The 5,792-nt window shown below is 34.7% G+C and overlaps 1 long non-coding RNA gene across 1 annotated transcript; it reads right to left on the reverse strand.

Moving 5' to 3' along the window:
• Positions 1-260: 260 nt before the first annotated feature.
• Positions 261-5,449, reverse strand: LOC146235940 (uncharacterized). The gene is made up of 2 exons (XR_014741044.1): positions 4,451-5,449; positions 261-4,314 (listed from the first exon to the last, which is right to left on the reverse strand). It is a non-coding gene; the product is annotated as an uncharacterized LOC146235940 (long non-coding RNA).
• Positions 5,450-5,792: the final 343 nt, after the last annotated feature.

Here is a 5,792-nt window from a genome sequence, read left to right on the forward strand (position 1 = left end):
ACAGAAAAAACGTTTTTCAATGAATTCAAAATGGCGGCCGCATAAATTCGGCTATTATCACAAATTATTATGAGTCACACACGGGATGTCCCAAGATATAATGAAACAAAGGAATCACTCAATAAAGGCAAACAAATCAATAGTTATTGGCCAAAACACACTTTTGCTTCCTGCGGCCACGCCCAGTGATCACATGACACCAAATTGTGTAGATATCCTCAGAAGAGGGTTCCGAGTCATCATACCAAGTTTGGTGTTGATTTTTTTTTTTTTTTTTTTTTTTTTTTTATTATTATAAATCAATTTACAACTAATCAAATTTTCACAATTTGCAACAAAGAAAAAAAATGAGACAAAAAATAAAAAATGTTACAAGGTGACAGACTTGCAAACTTCCTTAAAGACACTTACAGCAATAATTCTTAATTGAATAGTTTTGAGCAGATATCCATTGTTATACTACCTTTCTTATTTTTTACCAATTTAAGAGACTCGAAGTACATGTCAGTTTCAATTAGAAACATTTTAAAACATGGGGTTGATTTGGAGAACTTTGCTTTGTGAATATGGAACTTACCTAATAAAATAAATAGGTTAACAATATTACCCAAATTGCTATCTGTACATTCAAAATAAGTAATAATATGTTTCCCTTCAAGCGAGACTGTATGTGTCGTTTTAAATACAATATAATCTTCAAGACTTTTCCAGAATGTAATACAGAATGAACATCCATAAAAAAGATGGGTCAACGATTCTTGTTCTGTTTTACAAAAGCTACAGTAATTATCAACAGGCATGAATTTTGAGATAAACAAGTTTGTAGGATATATATTATGCAGTATTTTCAAATGTAATTCCCTAACTTTATTTGTGATACAATATCTAAAAGGAACAAGCCATGCCCTATGCCATTTAATATCAGTAAAATGAGAATTCCAGAAAAACTTTCCACGAGGTGTTATTTTCTTTGAATTTTGGAAGCAATTTCTAATTAGCTTATTAGTACATTTGCTGCTCATAATATCAATACCGTTTATATAAAGAGTAGAATTAAATCCAGAAACCTCATTTTGTTTTTTATAACCTTTCATTAATTCTAATATGCCAGTAGGTATAGATTTGAAAACCGAGCTATATTCTTTAAATGTTATCGGGAATGACTTCTCTCTGAGAAAGGATTCATATTTAAGTAATTGTCCATTACAATCAAAAAGGTCTTTTAAGAAAATAATATCTCTATCAATCCAATTCTGCAGATAGAGTGACTTGTTCCTCCTAGTGATGCATTCATTATTCCATAAAATAGATTTGTGTGGAGAAAAGTTGTGAGAATGACACAGCTTCCAGGCCAAAAGAGCTTGTTGATAAAATTGTGATAGTTTCAACGGCAATCTTGTAAAACTGTAGTTACATTTCAATACAAATTTAAGACCTCCTATACTGCGAAAAATATTATTGGGAATGAAGTACCATAAAGACTCCGGCGCTCTCAGACATTCCTTCAACCATTTCACCTTAAAGGTGTAATTCAAGTCCCCAAAGTTCAGAAGTTCAAATCCACCTTCATCCTTAGAACCAGAGAGCACCACTTTTTTTAAATGATGGTGTCTATTTTTCCATACAAAGTTTGTAAACATAGTATTTATGTCTTTGCATGTTGAATCATGAACATTGAGAGAAAGTGCAGGATAGACAAATCTTGAAATCCCTTCTGCTTTCGTCAAAAGAATCCTTCCCAAAATAGAAATGTCTCTCTGAAGCCATAAATTCAGTATTGTTTTAGTCCCCTTCAATTTAGATGAAAAATTAAGCTGTTGACGTTCCATGTGGTCCTTGCAAATATGAATGCCTAAATATTTAACACATTTCTTAACAGGTATATTAAACATGTTTTCCTCTTCTGTCTGATACAAACATAAGATTTCACATTTAGATTTGTTAAGTGTTAAACCCGAAGCAGCTGAAAATTGGTCAATTAGGGTTATAGCATATTCAATCTGATGTTTGTCACTCAAAAAGAGAGCTGTATCATCCGCTAGTTGAGTTATTCTAATTTCCTTACCAAAAATAGATAAACCTTTAATGATAGGATTATGTCGAATATGTAATGACAATAATTCAACCACCAGCAAGAACAAGAACGGTGAAATAGGGCATCCCTGGCGAACTGATCTCAGTACAGGAAATCTTTCTGTGGTGTTTGGATATAATATCACAGAGCTGTCAATATTTTTATAAAGCATTTCTACTAAAGATATAAAATGTTGTCCAAAACCAAAAATCTGAAGTGTTTTGAGTAAAAAGTAGTGTTCTACCGTATCAAATGCTTTATAGAAGTCAAGAAATAGTACCAGTGCATCAGTGTTGATATTATCAGAATAGTCCAACAGGTCAAGAACAAGTCTTATATTAGAGCTAATGTGACGGTTAGACATAAATCCTGTTTGTGTTTCATGTATTATCTCATGAAGACCTCTTTTTAACCGTTTAGCAAAAATCAATGATAACATTTTGTAGTCAATATTTAGGAGTGTAATAGGTCTCCAATTTTCTATCATTAAGTGATCTTTATCAGGTTTAGGGAGAAGACATATTAAACCTTGCTTCATAGTTGTGGACATTTCCTTATTTAAAATGCATTCCTTGAATAAATCAAATAAAGGATTTTCAATGGTTTCCCAAAAATGCAAATAGAATTCAACTGAAAGCCCATCAATACCCGGAGATTTCCCTTTTTTCATTGCACTAACAGCCTCTGAGATTTCCACATTAGTAATGGGACGTTCGCATTCCATCTTAAAGTGATCAGATATAGTTGGTGTAAATTCTTTAACTGATTCAATAAATTTATCACAATCACTAAATTGAATATTTGATTTGTAAATATTGCTATAAAATGTACCAACATGTCTTGCAATGTCCAAAGAATTAGAGGTGATGTTATCATTAATTTTAAGAGTAGTTAAATTATTTCTTTTGTGATTTCGCTTCTCTAAAGCAAAGAAATAACTCGAATTTCTTTCCCCTTGTTCCAGCCATTTTGCTCGGGACCTTACAAATGCCCCTTTAGCCAATTCAATATACATTTTATCTATTTCCTCTTTTAATTTTTTCATTGTCGTTTCTTCTTCCTCTGAAAGATTACCCTTATTCATTAGCACATTTAATTTATCCATAATACTGACTTCTTTGGCTATGTTATGTTTTTTTATTACTTTACTTCGTTTAATTGCCATTTCTCTGATTTTAAACTTGAAATATTCCCATTTTTGTATGTGATTCATTTCGTTATTACCAAATATGCTTTTTGCTGTTTCTTTGACTAAATCACAAAACTCAGCGTCTTTTAATAAGTTATTATTTAGTTTCCAATAACCACGTATATTACCCTTCTGTTGTTTTGTTCCTGCTAAATGGATTGAAATTAATTTGTGATCAGAAAGTGGGGCATAACTATGTGATGAGTCTGTCACAAACTGCAAACAAGAGGGAGATATAAGCCATAGATCAATCCTAGATTGTAAGGATCCACTGGCATTGCTCCAGGTGAATTCGTTAATGTCGGGGTTTAAATATCGCCAAACATCTATAATTGACAGTTGTTCACAAATATATACAGTACTTTTAAATCTTGAACATGGAGTTGATTTAACAGGCATTCTATCAACAAGATCATCTGGAGCATCATTATAATCGCCTCCAATAATCAAGTGTGCATCCTTATATTTGTTTTTAAAGGTGTCAAGTTTAGTACAAAGTTGTATAAACATTATTTTGGCCAGAGCTGCATTGTTATAATTATATAAATTGCAAACTATAAAGAAGGAATTGTCAAATTTGAAAACCAGGATTATCCATCTACCCTCATTTGAGATCACTGATTCAACTATATCTCCTTTAAATTTGTTAAGGAAAATGGCGACACCTGCTGATTGTTGAGAGGCATGAGAAAAATAACAATGATCGCCCCATTGCGCTTTCCAAAACTTCACATCACTTTCGACCGAATGAGTCTCTTGTAAAAATATCAAATCGGCATTTTGTCGTCTACTGAACAAAAAAATTGATTTCCTTTTGGTGCTGTCGCGGATACCTCTGACATTAAAAGATAATATTTTTAAGGAACTAAAATGGAAGTCTGTCATAATAAAGAAAATAATACGTTTTAACTGGATGTTTGTAAGGTTATATGAACTAGCGTTAGTTAAAGAAAAAACACTCTGAGATAGAAAATAACAGAGATTAGCTTACCGCCAAGTAGAACGTTCTGAACACGGGTACCTAAATTAACTCCTGAAACTCTTGTTTTAGCTATTGGAGTGAACATATTGCCCTATTAGTTTCATACAAGGAGAGCAAATTAACCCACTAAGTTTGAGTATATCGAACTTGAAAAGTTTGCCTAACGTTAAGGTAATTTTAACAAGTCATGCCGTGTGTCTCACACCGTTAATGATGACAACAGGACCCTGCCATTTAGTTTTCTTCCCGTTGGCGCGTGCTTGCTGCACAAGAGGCCACAGTTTATTTCTGCACTGTCTCTCCTGTTGGGTTAAATCCTCAGCTATCCGGAGGTTCTTCTTCTTGATGACGTCGGCGTTTAAAGAAGCTCTCCATATTTTGTATCTAAAGGTGCGCATAGTGAACTGAATGATGATGGGACGACTGCTTTTATCTTCTCTTGGGCGTCCGACCCTGTGCACGGTGTCCACCATAAACCCAAGCTTGCTCTTTTCCTCTGGGATGATTTCAGCGATAATCTCCAGCACCTCCTTCCTCACATCCTCGTTGCTGCTTTCTGGAAGATTCAGAAGACGAAGATTCCATCTCCTACTGTACCGCTCCGACTCTTCTTGTTTCTCCCACAGGGTTGTCATCTGGTCACTCATCTTCTTCACTGTGTCATCAGTCCCTTTCCACTGGATTTCCAGCCCTTTCACATTTTCCTGCACTCTGGCAATCTCGGCTGTATTCTTCATTACAATTTCTTCAAACTTCAAAAAACGGTCATTCAAACCATTAATGGCTTTTAGGATGTCGGCATTTGATACTGTTAAATCTTCTTTCGTGCAGATCTTCTTGGGATTTGGGCTTTTTAATGGAGTATGAGGCAGAGGAGTACATAAACCGGGAAACGAGCTTTCATCAGTTATATCCATCATCAAACCTCCCTGTCTCACATTCTTGGCGTCTCTCTTTGACATCTTATCGCACGTGTCTTGGTATTAGCAAAACTTTGGCTAACAGCGAATAGTTAGCTAGCTAGTTGTTAATTCACTCAATATGACCAACTAAAGTCTCCTTATTCGGGCAAATTAGTTTACTGGAAGCAAGAGCAACCGTTCACTCCATTTATCAATAATATAATCTTAATTATTCATTTTAAACAACTGGTACTCGGTCAGAATCTCGGAGCTCAGAGTAAAACGTCTGCACAGGTCGCCATCTTGGACCAACCCCGAGCGCCAAGTTTGGTGTTGATATCTTGAAGATTTGCTGAGATATGACTTAACTTCCTGTTTGGCTGCTTTTCTGATGAATTTGATTGGCTGTACCGGACAGAGGGTTATGAGGATCAAAATTCCTTTTGATAACTTTTGTGAGGCTTGGTCTGAAGATCATCTCTGGTGATTTTGAAGAAGATTTGACAAAAATTGTAGGAGGAGTAGGCTTTCAAATGTTTTAAATAAAACCGGAAATAGCGGAAAATCTATATAACCGGAAATTGACGCCATGGGGTGCGTTGAACTCGGCTTGATCCAGGGAATCCAATGGTACCTCATTTTTTA

The sequence above is a fragment of the Hypomesus nipponensis genome, chromosome 22, assembly GCF_054491055.1.
Source record: "Hypomesus nipponensis isolate SF chromosome 22, ASM5449105v1, whole genome shotgun sequence".
Taxonomy (NCBI): domain Eukaryota; kingdom Metazoa; phylum Chordata; class Actinopteri; order Osmeriformes; family Osmeridae; genus Hypomesus; species Hypomesus nipponensis.